The following is a 348-nucleotide window of genomic DNA, read 5'->3' on the forward strand; positions in this document are numbered from 1 at the left end:
CCTCTGCCTCCTCTTCTCCAGGCTAAACAACCCCAACTCCCAGGACCGGTCGCTGTCGCGACAAATTGGGCCTGCTGGCACGGCCCTGCCTGCCACCGACAGGCCGCACCGCGCTGCCAGCAGCTCCGCGGCCGCGGCGGGGGCGGAGAACGGGGCCGCGCCCGGGACCGCGCCCGGGACCGCGCCAGGCCCCAGGACCGGCCCCAGGACCGGCCCCGCCCCCAGCGGCGCCCGCCCCGCCCAGCGCCCGCCCCCTAACGGCTGCCGCCGCCCTGCCCTTTGCCCTTTGACCCCGCCGCTGTCCCAGCGCTTCCTGTTCCCAACCACGTGGGCGCGGCGGGCAGCGGC

The sequence above is a fragment of the Pelecanus crispus genome, chromosome Z (genome assembly GCF_030463565.1).
Source record: "Pelecanus crispus isolate bPelCri1 chromosome Z, bPelCri1.pri, whole genome shotgun sequence".
NCBI lineage: Eukaryota > Metazoa > Chordata > Aves > Pelecaniformes > Pelecanidae > Pelecanus > Pelecanus crispus.